The sequence below is a fragment of the Triturus cristatus genome, chromosome 5_2, assembly GCF_964204655.1.
Source record: "Triturus cristatus chromosome 5_2, aTriCri1.1, whole genome shotgun sequence".
In the NCBI taxonomy this organism is placed as follows: domain Eukaryota; kingdom Metazoa; phylum Chordata; class Amphibia; order Caudata; family Salamandridae; genus Triturus; species Triturus cristatus.
Window position 1 is genome coordinate 932,526,822 of NC_140588.1, and position 19,358 is coordinate 932,546,179.

The 19,358-nt window shown below is 42.0% G+C and overlaps 1 protein-coding gene across 3 annotated transcripts in view; it reads right to left on the reverse strand.

Annotated features, from left to right (window-relative positions):
- TENM1 (teneurin transmembrane protein 1) overlaps positions 1-19,358 on the reverse strand; it is a 1,737,496-nt gene that overhangs the window by 354,443 nt on the left and 1,363,695 nt on the right. The gene's annotated exons all lie outside the window — the stretch shown is intronic.

Sequence of the window (19,358 nt, forward strand, 5' to 3'; positions counted from 1 at the left end):
ACCGAAACAAAATAGTGGACTGCTTGCAATTAAATTCGATTTCACTAGCTGTAAATTTCTAGACAAATAAAAAACAAAATCTTATCAACCTTGATAAAAGCACACAAGTACTTGACATTTATTTTATACAATGTATTTTCATTATTTTAATCTGAAAAAAAGCATGCTGTATAAATACATTTTTTTTTGTTTTCACCAGTCTCTCTTACAGACGTTTTAAAAATCCACAAACTGAATGGCATGGTGCTTTTCAAGTCACAAAATTGCATTGTTGGACTTCGCTGCTGGGTCATCCCCATTTCTTTGCCTTAACGATACATTTTTATGTGCCCTTATTATTGTCTGTTAGGACTCTGTGAATTTACCTCACCTAACTAGGGGTGAGCATAACTGGTGCAACTCTCTGTAGCGTAATTACTCGTAATAATAGCAAAATTACTGGTAATTATGCGTAATTAAATGCAATCCAGCATTTAGAGCTATTTTCTTAGTGCAAAATGCACCCTTGCATCCAAAATGCATTTTGCGCTTAGAAAATAGCACTAAATGCTACCGGACTTGTACAGCAGTTGCCAGCAGCAGCTCTCTGTCCCTTTCTTAGTTTGTTGTTTCTGGGCTCCTGCAGTAGGATTTTTGCCTCAAATTACTCTTATTCACTCAAGCTGATGTAATTGAGGAACTTTGGTAATTTCACATCACAAGAGTAATGCGTAATTACTGAAATAACTTTGATTACTCAGCGTAATTCAAATTTTGCCCTTCTCTACTGCTAACCAGTCCTAAAGTGCTTGCACTCTCTCCTTTAAACATGGTGAACTTTGCTAACACCTAATTGGCACATTTAATTTACTTGTAAGCAGGGCTTTAAGAGGGGGAAAAAACTGGGGGTGCTCTAAAAGGGGCAGGGCAAACCTCTTAAAGGGGTGTGGCCTATCCAAGTAGGGGCGTGGTCTGAATAAAGATAACTAGTGTAGCAGTACCCCCTGCTCTGACAAGCCGCCAGCTCTAGGACTCCTCAGAGTGTCATCAGATTTGGAATTCTCCGCTCAGGCTCACTCTCTCCACTCCTTATTACAGCAAGGCTATGTATGGATAAACGCCATACACCCTTCCCAATACCCCAAGACCGGTGTCGTCATCCCGGGAATGCCCAGGCAGACACCTCCCGTATAGGTGGCTTCACGTGAGGCTGAGTGTACTATAAGCACTGCTCCCAGAAGGCCACGTGGATTCACGGGGGTGAGATTGCATGCTCTCACTGCAGTTCAAGGAAAAAATAGAAAACGGACTACCTCTGCGAGGCCCGAAAATGGAGCCCGATAGAGACCCGCTTCAAGGCCCCCTGAAAATAACTGCTTGTGCTCAGACCCGGACAGATCCGGCTTACTTAAAGCCCTGACCTTAGTGATATAAAAATGACTGGCTTACAGCTTTTAAGCGCTGGACAACTGACGCCATTATTCAGTCCCAAGGAGGTGCTGCTTGTTTTATCAACTTCGGAAGGATAAAAGGCTGATTGCCCAGCCTTGAATTTTCAAGCATTTACACTCTGTTAATAATACGGAGACTGGGTAGACCTGGATGGGATGGCGATTGTTCAAAGGTTTGCGGCTTTCTATGACTACTGGTAGATTCCAGATGGATCAGAGACCAGGAAGGGCTGGGGAAGTAGCCAACTGTTTAACAATTAACCTTTCTATGACACCCATACCTCTTAAAGTCAGGGAGGGCTAGGGCACAGTGGATCGTAAGCCAGCTAAGCTGGAGTAGAATCAGTGGTCATAATAAACATAACAAACGCATTCTGTGTAACAGACATCCACCCCCAATGGTGTCTCTTGGCGCTACAAAAAGATAATGTGTGCTTATTGTTATCCAGCATAATGATGGCCATTTTATCAGCCTCAGAAGAACCGACCAGGATTCGTACCCATGTGAATAACATTAAACACAGATCTCTGCAGTGAATGCATTAGCCTCCTGTGCCAGCAGAACCGGCTTAGAAAATGCTGACTAGTTAGGTGATGCATAGTCGCCATCCGACTTTAATATTTCAGTAGGGATGGAGAAGAGTCAGTCATGAACGATGCAGGATAGATAGTGACATGTGAGCATACCCTATATGCACGAGGCCACCAGCACCGGAGAATCCTGTCGGATTTCTAAAGTGGGAAAAGGACAAGCTATATAAGCATCTCTTTCCTTTAGAGTGCCCCCTAATCACACACAACTGCAGCCAGCAGTCCCCAGGACCCTGCTCTTGTCATGCCCTTGAAATACTATTGTGAAAAATACCCCTCGAAGATATGTTTGTAATCCCAAACTCTCTCTCTTGCTGTATATTAGTACCAAAGCAAAGTTTTGCCAAAAGAGTGGAAACAGAATTTTCGCATTAACCCTATGTCTCCCTTTACAGAAGAGACTCATTGAACTTAAATGCATTAAGCTCTGACATTTGTCCTAAGGCTTCTTGGCGCTTAAATATCGGAGTGAAAAAGATCCCTGAGCCACAATTAGGTGAAGAAATAGATTTTCAACGCCTTTCTAAAAGAACGCAGACTACCATGTGTTCGAAGCGTTATTGGGAAGAGCCCATCCACAGCCCTGGTACCACCACAGATCACGATCTACCGGGGACTCTGGCATAAACCACCCTGGGAAAAAGTAACTGGACTAGACTATCAGATCTTACATTTCTGGTACTTTTTCTTCAGCAGACTGTGTGTGGTGAATTGGGTTTTTACCATGAACCGTCCCATAACAAAAGCACAGGATATGAATGTTATATGTCGCACCAATGACAACCAGGAAAAGGATCTTCGCAGTCCAGAGTCCCTTTTATGTATGATAAAAATGCTCTATCTGCAGTCCAAGAAAAAAAAAGAAAATGGACTACCTCTGTGAGGCCCGAAAAAAGAGCCCGATAGAGACCCGTTTCGAGGCCCCCTGAAAATTACTGCCAGTGCTCAGACCGGGACAGACCAGTCCCACTTAAAGCCCTGTTTGTAAGTCCCTAGTCAAGTGGTAACATATGTAGACAGGGCCTGGAAATTAAATGCTACTATGGGGCTTGTAGCCTTCACTGTGCTTCCCACTTATGTACCCCTTTAAACATATTTCAGGCCTGCCACTGCAGCCTGTGTGCAGAATTAAACATCCATTTTGACCTGATAAAATAAACCTTTTGCCAGGGCTGAAACCTTCCTATTTAATACATACAAGTCACCCCATACGGCAGAGTGCAGTGTATTTAAAAAGTTGACCATGTACAGTCATACATACCCTGGTAGTGAAAAACTCTTCATTCCTGCAAGGCCCACCTCTCCCATAGGATAACATTGGGTTTTCCTTTTTGCATTTAATAAGTGGTAACATTTGTTTAGGAGTAGGTAGGAATATCAAGTTTGGTCTCTAAAGAATTTTAAGTTAAAACTGTCTTTAATGGTAAAGCTGGATTTTAAGTCTCAATTCTTAAAGTGCCACTTGTATAAAGTTGGCATTTTCCAGCCCTAACCATTTGGTGCTTACATCATGTTTCTTGAGAAACACATCTAGGTGTAGTTGGTAGTTGGCCTTTGTGTGTTCCTCCCAGACAGCCATACAATAGAGAGATGGGTGTTGACAAGATGGGCCATCCAATGCAGGATGATAGGCAAAGCTGTCACCTACCACATTTGCACTTCAAAGGCAGAACACTCACAAAGAACTTCACACCAGCCTATTGTCCCCCCAGACAGAATGGGACCAGGGCAGGGAAGCAGGAAATTCCAGACACTTCTGTGGGATGGAAAACTCCTGAAGCTCCCAATTCAGAGAGGGCACCAGGTAAAAACAGAATACCCTCAGATCCACTCTTCAGTACACACCTGGACTTGTGGATACTACAGAAGATGGACTGCAGTGCTGCCGGATGACTGCCCTACTGCCTGAGCCCCCCTGCTGTCTGAGAAGGAAGATTGGACTTGCTCCCTTTATTCCAGGCTGAGTGGCTCCAAGAGTCAGCTGACTGTCCTGTTCTGGGCTCCAGGGACAGACCTTTTGCTCTAGACTGGCTTGGACCTGCATCTGGACCTTCCTGAGTCCTGCTGGTCTCTGCTGGAGTGAAATCCCGATCCTCAAGTGGTGGCTCCCCAAGACCAAGGTCCTTGGCTGGCATCAGCGAGAGCTCCTCCTGGACTAACAGAAGGTTCTTTAAACCTTTCAAATCCAATATCTCCAGTTCTAGTGATTGGATTTTTGATGTTTTGGCTCAACTAATTTATTAATATTTACTCAATTTTTTTTAATTGGCGTGAGATATTTCTTGTGTTTTGTTTTCACTTTTATGTTGTTTAAGCGCTCAATAAATACTTTACACATTGGCTCTAAGTTAAACCTGACTGCTTATGTGCCAAACTGCCAAAAGGTTAAGCAGAGGTAAATGTAGTGACTTTTTGTGGTTCACCCTGACAAGGATTGTGGCTGTTGCTTGAGTAAAGTTTCACCCCCCCTCAACCAATAACCCAAATTCTCACAGCTGTGTATTGCAAACCGAGTAAAATTGTTGTTTAGGACTAAGGTTTGTAAGTCTTTTCTAATGTTTATGGTTGAGGTGTACAGGGATCTTGCACTTACATCTGTGATGAGGAGATCTATCTATCTATCTATCTATCTATCTATCTATCTATCTATCTATCTATCTATCTATCTATCTCGATTTCTATCTATCTCTATATCTACCTCTCTGTATCTTTATTTCTATCTATCTCTATATCTATCTCTATATCTATCTATCTATCTATCTATCTATCTATCTATCTATCTATCTATCTATCTATCTATCTATCTATCTATCTATCTATCTATCTATCTATCTATCTATCTATCTATCTATCTATCTATCTATCTATCATAAATACAAATAATTTCAGAAATTTTCAATATTGGAATACAATATTTCACATTAGTCTCTATTTTGTAATGTTTTGATACACTAAATATATAAATAGGAAGAGGGACGGATTTTCAATCCTTTTGAAATCACTGCATTTCTAATGTTTTGCGGCACATCATTATGTAATAGTGTTTTTTTAACAGATTCTGGAAGGAGACCAAACATGTTCCTACTAAAACAATAACAATAATAAAGAATCAGACCATCGTGTTGTCAAGCTAATATAAGGCAGTAAATATTGTAAATGCAGCTGTCTTATAATACTTCGAAATAAAGCAGCTTAATTGTTCCTTCTAATTACATTGCTCCCCCTCTGTTTTGTGCAGTTGACATCTAGTCAGTCAATAATGTCCATGGTGCTTAAGTTTGTCAAGGCAACACACAGCAGGTGGCTGCACTAACCTCTGAATCAAAGTTATGTTCCTTGAGAAAGAAGCCATGTGCTGAATGTTCCTGTATTTACAACATATTCAAGGCTCTGTGCATGGGCCTGCTCTAAGGAGTTGCACTGTGTACTGTTTTCACTTGTAAAACAAATTTCAAGTTATGTTCTTTATTTCTGATGTTCTTCTCTTTATGATTATGCATGAAAGTAGGTGTTCCTAAATGTTTCCTATTTGCTTAATCATATTTTCTTGTTTTATTATGGTTTATGTGAATGAACCATTATCAGTACATCCCTCTGATATTAGATCTCAACATGTGCAAAGTGTGCCTTTCATTGTCTGAAACCTATAAGATGCACCCTTTTCAGGATATGCGCCAGACTTTCTGCTTACTTTCTCAAAGACAGACTACATGTTGGTCTGTATGCTGATTTATACTTTGATCTATTTCCACTTTCTAATTGAGGAAACTATGCTAGCCTGTCTATATAGCCTTATAGCCCGCCGTAGCGGGCTATACCGGCTATTAAAGGCCCGCTGCAGCGTTAAAGGCCCGAGCCGAAGGCGAGGGACTTTAACAAAGCAGAGGGACTTTAAAAGCCGGTATAGCCCTGCTACGAAGGGCTATAAGGCTATTAGAACATTCTGCCACTAGAGGGTAGAATGTTCTAACAAATAAAACAAAGCCTTCAGGGAGCACGAGGGGAATGAAATCCCCTCAGGCTCCCTGAAGCCTTTGTTCACAGCCTGAGCTGTGAACAAAGACACATTGGAATGTTGGAGCTCCGGGCTTATACCAGCCATTATAAGCCCGGAGCACTCCATTGTTTTCAATGGAGCTACCAACATTCCAATGTTCTAATATAGCCTTAGAGCCCGCCGTAGCGGGCTATACCGGCTGTTAATGGCCCGCTGCAGCGTTAAAGGCCCGAGCCGAAGGCGAGGGACTTTAACAACAGCAGCGGGACATTAACAGCGGTATAGCCCTGCTACGAAGGGCTATAAGGCTATTAGAACATTCTGCCACTAGAGGGCAGAATGTTCTACCAAAACAAAGCCCTTCAGGGAGCGCGAGGGGATTGAAATCCCCTCAGGCTCCCTGAAGCCTTTGTTCACAGCCTGAGCTGTGAACAAAGACACATTGGAATGTTGGAGCTCCGGGCTTATACCAGCCATTATAAGCCCGGAGCACTCCATTGTTTTCAATGGAGCTACCAACGTTCCAATGTTCTAATTTGATTTATAGTCTGACTTTCTGTGACTCTTCAACTGAGCAGATTTATTCTGGGTTCTCTTGCACAATTATATTTTGGTTCTGGCTACTTACTTGCTTTCAAGGTCCACCTTATGGCGATACCTCTTGCAATTGGTATTATTTGATGCATTATTGATGCTCTTTGAATATGACTAACTCACTTATTTTTACCTTTGGAGTGATTCCTAAATTTATTTAAACCTTTATGGTTTTGACTCTGAATTTTGTCTTTTGAAGGTTTTCTTAAATGGCATAAAGCTGCTGTCCATTGGGACTTACATAACTCCCATCCTGCTTCTCAGCCCTTTTATAAGTTTAAAGCATGGATACTGGACAACTGTAATTCCCTGTACTTAAGTGTGCCACCTGGACAAATTGCTAGGTTTCCACACATTCAAAAGTACGTGGTGCAATTGGTCTGCAAATTAAAGAAACTTGACCTGGTATCAGCAGCAAGAAGGAGGTTGCACTTGATACCCATTGATCAAAGGGTCAAGTGCAAAGCCTTTTTGACACACACAATGTCCACCAGGGGTAGTTTGCCACCTGAAACAATTTTGTCCAAAAAGATCTCCAAGGATATCTGGCCAATTTGTTTTGCGGACTCCCAGATATAGCAAATCTTGGTTTAATGTTAGGTCTTTCTGAAACCTAGCCGCTAAGCTGTGCAGTAATCTCCCAAAGAGAAATACATAATCATCTGGCCTTCAGGAAAGCTTTCCTTTACAATTACCTGAGGTAAGAGTTGTCTGCACTGGCCTTTGCAAGAAATGTTTGCTTTAGTTTTTTTAAGTATTAGTGCTAAGGAACCTTTGGGTGGTGTACGTTGTACTTTATTAGAAATCAATAAATGAAAGAAGAGCAAACCTGCTATGATGAGATTTTCTTGAAGGAATGGACAACAGCATGTTTCTGATTTATTACATTTCCAGTAATAAATAATTTGAGAAACTGAACCATTGTGACAGCGTGGGATTGTTTAGATGGCTGGAAATGGAGAATGCAAAGATCCAATCTGCTTCAGAGTTACGTTGATGACTAATCTTATGAATATTACTTATAAACCTCTCTTAGAAGTGCAAAGTAGAAGCCGGATACAATCAGAAAGCCATTTAGAAACATCTCACCCTCATCCTTCATTGCCTGTCTCCTGCACCATCAGTACTAGCTTTGGCAGTCATCAAACACCGACGACTGCCAAAAGCCATGTTTTGAAAAGTATAAAACCAAGAATATTTTTAGTATAAGATCATTTTGGGGCAGAGACAAACACAAATAGAAAAAAATTCTTATGAATAAGACTGGCACAACATAATCAGGATACACAATTTAAACTCCTAGTGTCAGCTACAAAGTAGAAGATGAAGATATGGACATGTCACGACTGATACAACAATAAATGTCGACAACCCCTGATGCTTCAATAAAAAGAACGTGGGGAAGGCGTTCTCCACTGGAGACCCACTCTTCAAGGCACAAATGAAAGATTTTCTTGAACATAGGAAGAATGACTGAATGAATACTCTGAGCAGAGTGAGCAATCTATATCCATTTTCAGAGAAAAGAAGAAGTAGAACAGAAATCAATGTCAGACAAGGAAACAGGGCGTCGCTCTACTTTGACCACATAAATACTTCACCACTTCATCAAACATGCTACAGTGAAGATACATGTACACTGAGTTGAACCATGTTCAGCACACAACTGCAAACCTAATGCGCAACACTGAATTTCCACAATGGCTGTACTTCAAATTGACACTCTTCCAATCATGAAATCAAAAGGGATTACTAGTTAGTCGATTACCAATACTTTGTAGCCTTGACGGGGTTTGAAATAGAACATGATATATATTCTACACTGTAATCCAACACAATTTATGATTAGAGTAAGGTGAAAAGATATGATTTCAACACTTCAGTCTTCCGGGTCAGGATACGTTCATAGACAGCTGGGAGGCCGGAATATTTTTATCAATTTTTTATCCTTTCGAGTTGCTACATCAAAATAGCAACATAACCAGTAAATTTTCGCCAAAATGGCAAATATTGAAATATCAACAATTGGAGGCCTAATCACGGCTCACCTGTTTTTTGCTGATGAAAGGTTACTGGTTTTTAATGGTCACTATTATATAACTTCAAATTTATCAGTGGCTCCTACGAATGCATTGTACGAAGGAATAGTACCACATAAGAAGGACATTCCTTACTTTAACCAGAAAGCAGCTAGAAGAATGTTTCCCATCTGAATCATACAAGGGACTCATTAATCTTCGATATTTTAATAGAAAACTCTGTCCTGAAGATGGTGGTGGATCCTAATCTCACCGAAACGCCGTGTCGAGTTTTGTGTAGTTTTCTCATTTTTAATTCACCAACACAAGTGTGTTACAAACATTGATTGATGTCAAATATGTTTTTAAATACATGTCTAACTGTTGTAATTTTTTTTTTAAACATTCATGAATAAAAACTGATTTTGTATATTTTGAAACGTTGTTTTTGCATTACTGTCTCTATTGCATCTATATTCTACTGTGACATCTTGCTATCACTTTATGCCAGTGTGATATACATATATATATATTTTTGTGTAAGTACTGTCATTTTTAACAATTTGATGTGTTAAAACCCCACTGATATTGTACATATCTATATTGCAACATTTGATAATTATAAAACTCGCCACTACAACTGCTGTAACACATCACAATGCAGTATATTTTTATTTATGCCTATGCACAACTAAAGTTGTATTTACTGAAAATCGGGCAGGCATGACATATGCAGTGATACAAAAGGCCAGTACGAATGCAGGTACTGTGTGACTGAGAACAAATTATGGTCATATGCACACGTACATTAATACTTACCAATTTGCATTTTCTCTAAAAATGTCATTGTTCAGTCAATATTTAATATTTTCGATTTGTATTGATATATACCTTTTCATGTCCTCTGCATTCATTTAGAAGTACATGACTGTAAGATCTAAGTATGTAACATGCTGACCTTCAGTTGTCCTCCACGGATCTGTTGTCATTATTAAGTCGCTCCGTGAATCAGACATGTAGAGTGGTAATGAGGAACACGTTATTCAGGGTTGTTTCCGTGCTTGTATATAGGTAATTAATGCCTCCTAAACAGCAGGAATTATTCCAAAGCAATTAAAAACTGCAATTAAGGCGCCATCTTAAAAAACCGTCCATTAGATGCAAATAAGCCAGGAAATGATGGTCCTGTGAAGAGCATTCTTTGTTTAATTGTCAGAATTTCTAGCGGTGAACAACATCTTACACCCTATGCAGGCAGCAGAGAAACAGTGGTGATGGCAGCTAAGATAAGAATCCAAGCAAGGAGGCCACGCCCTGGCCTTCGACCTGTTGGACTTGTCTGCCAACGTTGACAACACAGATCACCAGGTTTTAACACCGTGTCCTGGTGGCCTCGATGCCCAAGGTATGGCGAGGGTCGTGCTTAAAGATTTAAAGTAGTAGTTATGCTCAACTTTAGTTCTACTATTCAGGACTCGATAGGTGGTGTTCCATAAGATTCCATTTTACTTTGCCTTCTATTTAATTTAGATTTTGAACCTTGCATATCTTATTAACTTATGCATCTGATATTGTTTGTATATTCAGGAAATACCCAGATAATTCTGAAATGAATAAAGCACTTCCATACAATATGCAACCACTTGTAAAACTTTCTTTCTGCAAGAGATGCCTTTGTTTATAAGAATTATCTTAAAATAAACCGGGAAAAGGAGAAATTCTGTAACGGGCATTAGAAAGTCCATCTTGACTACACCAGTTTAGTTCTCAAACTTTAGTTGATGCACCACCTTCAACAAGTTGTCTGAAAATTTTAGGGGTGAAGGTAGGCTGTACACTCAGCTGATTACTGCGGTGACGTTTTCTTGTTTATACTATTGACTGATAATGAAGTAGTATTGAATCCTCCAACTTCCCTCATAAAGTGATAGTTATAAATGCAAGAGCAGATTATTATGAAGTGATGTAACTGGGGCTTCCTAAGAAGGCCGCCAGCATCTGCAGCTTATTCAGATTGTGGTGACTATCAGCCTTGGATTGGCAAGGCGGGCAATCAGCCATTGGACGATGGGTCTATGGTTGAGGCCCATTGGTGGGCAGTTTTTTTGTGGCCTTCTCAGTCTCCACCGCAAGGGCAGAACATCAAAGGCTGTTGTTAAAGCCTTTGCATACATCTAATGATCTTGATGCAATGCACATTAAGTCAGGCCGCCTCATTGTCAGAGGCAGAATGACAATGGGCCGCTCCGACTATCACAGCTTGAGGTGTTCCCGCCCTCAGACTCTCTCAAGGTGTGACAGAGGCCTCAAGGAGTTGCTGATGGGAAGACATTAGCACTTGCTTTGCAGGGGACTTTGGCAGAGAGTGGAGTTGGTAAGGGCCAGCAAGGGGGCCCCTTCAGTTATTTTTGTCTCCCTCCCCTGCATGGAACAGGCAGAGATAAAGTAATATCCGCTATTCTCATTCGACTGCCAGAAATCAATTTTTTCAGTCAACAGGGAGAGGTTGTGGCCTTAACTCACTTTGAAACTGGAAAACCGGGATTGAGTCCCAGCATCAGCTCAACATCCTGTGATCCTGAGCAAATCACTTAATTATCTGACTGTCTGTAATGTTATCTGGTGCTCATGTAAAGCACTCCAATACCGCTGGGCCAATTTTGTGCTTTATAAAACTGCATGTATGTGAGGAAAGTGACACTACATTTTTTTATGCGCACTTACACACTAGCGTCATTCCATTTGTCAGACCTTACGTGTGATGCTAGCAGAAGGTAAAACAAAAAAACAGATGCACCTTTTACCAGTCTCTGAGGATTGAGGGGTCTCTCTTAAGTGCTGTAAAACATAAAGTGAATATCTATAAAGCCTGAGGGTAAGTGTAAAAGACAGTCTAGGTCTGTGCCTTTTCCTGTTTCCCAGTGGACATTAATCAAACCATTAACAGCAAACTTAGGGTTAAAAAAGCAACATGAGTTCTACTATTTTTCATAGTTCTGAGCTTCCAAGGTATATTTTATCCATTTGAATGTTAATTGCCAATATAAGTACAGACCCTATAAGCTCTAAAATACTTGCATTATTGCAAAGGTTTGACAACATTTAGCTCCATGATCCTAACCAAGCAATGTGTTGCAAAAGGTTGCGAACTGCGAAAGTGGGACACTTTTTTTGGCTACCCGGGCCTAATTGTGACCTCAATCCAACTCCAGGCTAGAATCATTTTGGGGGTTTGCATAATGAAAAGAATCTGTGCTGAGGTCTCTGCAGCGGGTGCCAGACTGACAGATGTGTGAAGTTGAAGGTCCTTGTGTCTAGTGTGCAAAACTCTTCATACCAGATACTGTTCTCCTTTGTCTAGCTGCTTTTCCTGGGATCAGCTTCCCTGTGAACTGAGAACAACATCCCAGTGTTTGGTGCACATCTCTGGTTTTAACAGTTGGTGGGAGAGTATCCCCAACGGCAACTTCAATCTGGAGTGAACAGACCCATCTCACATTTGTTTTTCTTATTTCTTTTTTTAAACTCTTTTTATTGAAACTTTTCCATGATTAGCACGACACATCAATTTCTGACCCATCTCACATTTAAGTAGTATTTAAAAGTATGGTTCTTCGCAACGAGAAAGAGCGCCTTTTCACTTTTTAATTATGATATTTCTCTCAAAAGGTGTGAAACCAGTGATACCCTGGGCTGATGTGATTGTGCTTCGGAAGTATAAATTACCAAAATACAAATATTTTGCAAAGTTTGTTGTAATTATGAAATTCAACTACTGACAGGCCTTTTCATACAAAGTGCCTTCAATGTTATTTTGAGTTTCTTGTCAGAAGATGTGCAATGCAGTGCTTAGACTTAGTGTCTAAATGGTGAACAGGTATCGTTATAATTAAAGTAATATTGCAAGGAATGTCAAAAGTGCTTTGGGCCATGAGGAAGTAACTCTTCCATTGTGATAACACTCATAAATAATAAGTAATACTTGAGTTGAGATGGAAAGGATAAAAATTCAATTACAAAAAAAGCACACATGATTTCATTTCAATATGCTTTAGCACTTAGTTGCAGGCAAATAGTAACAAACAGAGAAACACATTACTCATTCTACTTAGGGAGCAACATGCCTCTCCTTTTTCCAATATATTTTGCCAAGTAAGCATGTGTAGAGTGTTCTACAGAAAATCTGTTATAGCAGAATGGCAATGTTAAAAAAAATGGGTTGTTGGTTGACGGGGTGTGAGCCCACGTCAAGCAGCAACCAGAATCCTAGTCAGGGTAAGCACAAGCAAACCCCAAATTAACCTGTGCTCACCCTCTGGTAGCTTGGCACAGAGAAGTCAGGCTTAACTTGAAGGCAATGTGTAAAGTATTTGTGCAACACTTCATACAGTAAAAACAGTGAAAACACCATGTAAAAAACACCAGGATGCCCCGCTCTGGAGAGAAGATGCGTTGGTTCCGCTGGTAAGCACATTAGGCCCACTCCGACGGTACAGGACTGGGGTGGGACCACATGGCAGGGTAGACTCACATATAGCAGAGTCCAGTTGCAGAATGCAGATGCAAACTTGTTGGAAGCCTGTCATATCCCTGATAAAATTGGGCAACCCAGGTACCTGGGCCGGACAATTATTATCAACAAGGTGGCCCTCTCTGGGGGAAGTGTAGCCTTGAACTTCCACTGCAATAGTATTGTAAAAAGACTTTTTGTCAAGTGTTCTTAATTACATAGTCAATGTGTTTATCAATGGCAATTGCATTCAGATAATGCAGAAACAAAACATAACAATATGACACTATTTATATTGGACAAACAGACAAGTTGCTCCTATGAAGTGACGGCGCAGTGAGAGTGACTGAAGTGATAAAAGGAGGTGCACTTGTGCTAAATACAAATATTTATGTGACTGATTGAGATGATATGTTATTGCACATGGCCCTCATACTGTGAGTGTCGAATCTCAATCAGAATTTAAAATCAATCCACATATGTTGTTGTTGATGTTTCAACCCTTTAGCACAGTTCATCCTCAGTACAAAAGTAAGAACAGGAGACACCAGAGGATTGGGGTGCAAGGACCGAAAACTGTAGATGTTTCAGCCTTAGTGGCGTGGAAAAAACTCTGGACTGTAATCAAGTAGCAAGGGATTGGGGTACAAGGACCCACAACCATTGATGTGTCAATCAAAATTGCGTGTGGAAACCTTAGCATACAGAAAGCAAGAGCCAGGTGATCAGGGTGCAAAGATCCACAATCATAAATGTATCAGTCTAAGTTGCATGGGAAAACCTCAGCAGACTTTAAGCAAAGCTTCCAAAGATTACTGACATGACTGGGGTAGGTCATCCATGGCCAGTTATAGTGGAATTATGGGTGAAAAACAATTGTCGGTTCAGGAGTTCTGTATCTCCATCATTTTTCAAAACAGATAGTCTGTGTGCAATGTCAGCACTTCTCTTGTATGAGTCACATGTGAAAAGGCGTCTGAAGGATGGCCCCGACTGAAATCCAAATTGATTGGTTTTTCTTTTGGTCAGGTTTCTTTATAATTGCAGGCCCTGGCAAAGTACTGCCCCATATGAGGAATATATCAAATGCACACAATGTGCCGGCCGGATCCGTCTACTCCATCGCAGCCAGGCTAGCCTGTCTGATGAGGGGTGATACCCCGAAACCGGTCCCAGAATGATTGTTTCCGGTCCAGGGAATTTGGCCTTGCAGCTTGGGCTGGACTGGGTCAAGACTATTTGCATATGGCTGTGTGCAAGCTGGGGTGGCGTGGGGAGCAAACAAACAATGGATTATACCCAGATCTGTGACTGGGGGTGACTGATTTGTTCAGTGTTCCGGCCATCATTTGTTCTTTTTGCTTTTGTCGCCCTAAGTGGGAAGGGATGCCCAGATGTGAGTCCAGTGCTCACTGTGCCACTGGATTCAAGCTTGCCTGGCTGATGAGGGGCGATAACCCCAAAACCAGTCCTTTGATGCTTGTGTCCGGGCCAGAGAGGCTGGACTGTTCCCATGGGGAGCAGGGTCAAGACTGATTTGCAAATGGCTGGGTCCAAACTAGGGTGGTGCAGCTAGCAAAGAAATGATGGATTAAACCCAAATCTGTGTCTGGGGTGAATGCTTGATTTGTTCAGCATTCCGTCCATCATTTGTTCTTTTTGTTTTTGTTGCCCTAAGTGGGAAGGGTATGACGAGACTTGGGTCCCGTGCTCACTGTGCCACTGGATTCAAGCCTGGTAGATGAGGGGGTCCCAGGATGCTTGTTTCTAGTCCAGGGAGGACCTGGCCAGTCAGTTCAGGCTGGACTGTTCCCTTAGGGAGCAGGGGGAAGACTGATCTGCCTATGGCTGGGTCCAAATTGAGGTGGTGTGGTGAGCAGAAAAATGATGGATTAAACCCACATCTGTGACTGGCAGTGAATGTTTGATTTGTTCAACATTCTGTCCTTCATTTGTTCTTTTTACTTTCTAAAAGTGGCATTTTCAGAATTGCAATTTTAAATCCGTCTTCACCATAATTTTGGATTTTAAATTATGATTCCAGAGACACCAAACTTGAACAGTCATATCTTCCATTTAGAAATTGCTCTTATAAAATGTAGTAAGGTAATCCCAATGTTATCCTATAGGAGATATACGCCATGCCGTAGTGGAAACCGATTTTGAGAGATTTTCACTACCAGGACATGTAAAACTTAAATGTACATGCCCTGCCTTTTAAATACAGTGCACCCTGCCGTCTGAATGATCCAGGGCCTACCTTAACAGCAGGGGCGTAGGAGACACTAAAATTCTGGGGGCGACAGGGACAACCTTGTGCACTTTCCAGTGACCCTATACAAATCACCGCCCGTTAAACAAATACAATTGCATACTGTCGAAGTGAAATATTGAGAAAAGCAGGCATGTAGTCACAGTTTGCATGTATGCTTTATTGTTATTTACATTCATATAGTAATGAGACCATATGTTTAAAAAAAACATATATATGAATCTTGCATCTTAATGCACAAAGCAAACAAAGGCCGCTGACTTAGGGTGGGGGCGACGTGTTTGCAAGTGCATTATGGTTTGAAAAGTACCTGCTGCTGCATTCCTGGTCTCCAGCAATTTTCAGGCAACAATAAAAATGTGAAGATAACTTTAGTGATTAATGTTCTTTTTTTGAGAGAGATCGAAGGCTTGTATAGTGAAAGTTTTAATTCAAAAGGTCAGTGAGTTACTGCTTTTGTCTGAGATATTCTTTTGGTATTTGAAGTTTATAAGTTAAAATCCTAACATTGAACAGTGAGCAATTAACCGTCATCAAAGAGCTACATAAAAACTTCAATGTATAGATTAGAACGTTATGATTTTTCCCCAGTCTTTCCCTATCCTAATGTTGGAAAATGGGTTCATTAGGATAGAAATCAATTCTGATTATTGAAGAGAACCCCCCAACCATGGTGTTATGTTTTACATTCTGAGTTTGTGTTTCTCTAGTGTTGCAAAGCCGCCCTGGGCACTCCCCAACTTTTTTGCTGACTGGTACTGGTGGTACCGGACTGACTGACCCTGGCCTCTGCCTAAACAGCCAGTGCTATTCTGAAAGAGGCACTTAAAAATACAGTGAAAACACCTACATACACTAGGGTGCACTATGGGTTAGGGTACCCCTATGATTGGCATGACCTCTCCTATAAGGCCCTAGTACATAATAGGGCAGGGGGATTAGAACTACTTTTAAGTCCCTAGAATATAATAAGGCATGGCAGTTTAGAGGCCAGCAGCCCTTTCTGCACTTGCATGTGTGCACTGCTGTAGCCTGAGGTCAGTTTAAAAGTAGCCCTGTGTTATAGGGCTGCTTTTAAAATGCAAATTGTGCCCAAACTCGACTTTTGGGTTTGGGGAACTTACAAATTGATCAACTACAATGTTGGGGCAAAATTAAGTGGAAAAATGTTTTCCACTTAACTATGGCTGTATCATATTTGCCACATAATACACAATCTGCTGCATAATCTAACGATTTCCTCCAAAACAATTTTGTAGCTCAAACGGATCCCAAATTACTAAAAGAAATGTGACTTGTGTTGCTGTGAAGTTTAGGGCCCTTTGCAAAGGTTAGTAAAGAAAACAATTCCTAAGAAAACAATTGGTCCCAGACACTCCTAATGACACTCAAATTAATACCTGTAGGAGAGTGTAGTATGCAATCAATTCATACAACCAAAAATGTATAATGTAAAGGCACGTTCAACAGGGAAATCTCAAAGATAAGAGGCCAACCAAAGTCAATTAAATTGCAAACATCAATTTATTTCCCGCTGAATCATATTCATAAAATGCAAACTTAGGGGCTGACTACGATGGCAGGCGGACTTCAGTACCACCGCCATCGAATCGGGGAATGGGACCGCTGGCCTTCAAGGTGGAGGCCCCACGATAGGCATTACAATGCGACTGCCACTACGGTGTTCGCAGTGCCTATCTTTTACATTGCAGCAGGTGCTGCTGGCTGCATCATCCGCCGCAAAGTAAAAAAAAAAAGGAACATGTTAAATATATCGGTGCCTGCCACATGGTGCAGTGATATGTTGTGGGGCATCATAGATGCCCCCCAGGACCCATGTTTGGGGGCCAGGGATAAAGGGGCCTGCTACGGGCCCCCAATGTCCCTTTCGCCAGTATTTCCATGGCAGGTGAACCGCCATTGATAAGCTGGCGGGTAAGGGACATCGTAATCCCTGCTGCGGTGCATGGTAGGCACCACCAGCATTGTAGGAACCACGAGCCCCTCCACCACACCGGCGGAAGCCCGTCGGGTGCGTGGTGGTTGGTCTTTCCGACCGCCAGGTAACCACCCGCCATTGTAATATGGCGGGCTGTGATGCAGTCACCAATGGCGGTGGGACCGCCACCGACGGGGTGACGTGGCGGTCCCACTGCCATTATAATCACCCCCTAAGTTTGGTGTGAATGCAAATCCTACATTGCCAACCCCTGGCAAGTTGCACTGCTAGTGCTGGAAAAAGGCCAATGGAGGTACCAATGGGTGAGGTGGACTGGCCTCAAGGGTCTTGTGACCTCAGTGACAGATTCACCGTCGATCTAGGATGTGCTTCTTCATATGCCTGCCCGTAAGACTGGAAGTGAACTGCAGTATGGATTGTGGTGGACAGGTCCACCTGCGGGTGCTAAGACACCTGGGCTTCTAAGGTCTATCGGGCCTTCTAAGGTGTAGCATCGGAATAAGCTCTGTCAGGAGTGTGGTATGGTGAACTGGTCATGATGGTCTGAACATGGTTCTCCAGTTCCAAATTCAGCAGCTCTGGCCAGACTGCCACATCCTCTCCCACACTGAACACCAGACTGCCCCACTGAGAGAAACTCGCACTGCCTTCAGCACAACTCAATTGTGCTGCGACTAAATTCAAATTATGCACTAGACAACAGTAAAATGCTGCCTGAAAAAAAAATGAATAACACCCTGGAAAAAGCAAACACTCATAGGGAATGCAAGAATAAGCGAAGCATGTGAACTGTAATCAGAAAAAAACATGGTTACCTTAACGGTTTTAAACTCATTATTCAGAAATCAGTAAGTGATTTTGCCTGAAAAGTTCAAGACATGGCTACAGGGCCAGGAAGGGACCCCTTTCAATGTCCATTGCTTATATCCGTTCAAAATGTATGCAGCTTGGTTTAAAAAAGACCACATCCCCAAACACAGAGCCGCATTTTATAAGCTAAAATAATTTAAAAGTCGAAAACGATCATATTAAACGTTTCCACTCTACCCATCAACCAGGTATTGCAGTCCCTTTAGGAATGGCGCACTTACCCACCCTGGGAAAACAATGTTGTTCAAAGAAAGAAGATAAAAAGAAAGTAGCGCTTTCACTGGCAAACTCTGTAAAGTGGCGCTAATGTGTGTGGGTGTAAATAACAGTCTGGCCTGTCTGCTGTCCACTCTGTATTGCTTTTTTTAGGTATTTAACTATTTTTTCTCTCCATTCCGAGGTTTTTCTTTTCAATAGAAAACGGTCAGAAAATGAGGACATTTACAGCCAAAGTGTTCAGCCTTTTTTGGATCCATTTCACAGGGGAACAAATAAAGAAAAGGAGAGGCAAGAGAGAGTACCTTAAGAGCTGCCTCTTGAAATCAGCACGTAAGCAGGAGCGAGACAGAGACAGAAAGAGATGGAGGAATAACGAGAGGAGGGCAGCCGCCAGAGGCAGGTCAGGAGTAGTGGACACGGTCCTTGCCATGAAGGAAAAGAGACAGCGTTTATGTTTTCTCCGTTCTCTGCCCTTCCCAGAACGGCTGAGCCTTCCTGCAGCAGAACAAAAGGCAGAGGGCGGGTGGCCTCTGACTCCAGGCAGGTCAAGTGCAGGGCCATTAGTTAGCGCTTTCGTGTGCTAATGGCCCTGCGAGGGAGAGGGGAAATTCCTTTGTCCCCTCGTCCCCCCCACCCTTGTCCCCCGTGTCCCCCCCACTCCAAAATCTGGGGGGGATATATCCCCCGCGTCCCCCACACTTCCTACGCCCATGCTTAACAGGGACTTACATGAAATAAAAGGGAAGGTTTGGGCCTGGCAAGAGCTTTAACTTGCCAGGTTGCCAGGGCCGTTTTAAACTGCACACATAGGCTCTGCAATGGCAGGCCTGAGACATGTTTAAAGGCCAACTTAAGTGGGTGGCACAATCAGTGCTGCAGGCCCACTAGTGTCATTTA